We start from the raw sequence: 220 nt of genomic DNA on the forward strand, positions 1-220 counted from the left end.
TTTTCCCGTCCAGGAAATGATCTACAATGATACAACATGCTGACGTGCCTAATGGACGGGCGAGAAATATATATATAGAAACTGCTAGTTATACCCTATGTCTATATTATGAACAATTGCATAATGAATACATATACAGATGTTGCTAGGATTTCTTTAAAAAAAAAATTTTTTTTTCTTGCCCGAGACAGTGGAATTTACTGTCGACAAGAAGTCGATG

This window comes from Leptopilina heterotoma, unplaced genomic scaffold (assembly GCF_015476425.1).
Source record: "Leptopilina heterotoma isolate Lh14 unplaced genomic scaffold, ASM1547642v1 Lhet_17, whole genome shotgun sequence".
Taxonomy (NCBI): Eukaryota; Metazoa; Arthropoda; class Insecta; order Hymenoptera; family Figitidae; genus Leptopilina; species Leptopilina heterotoma.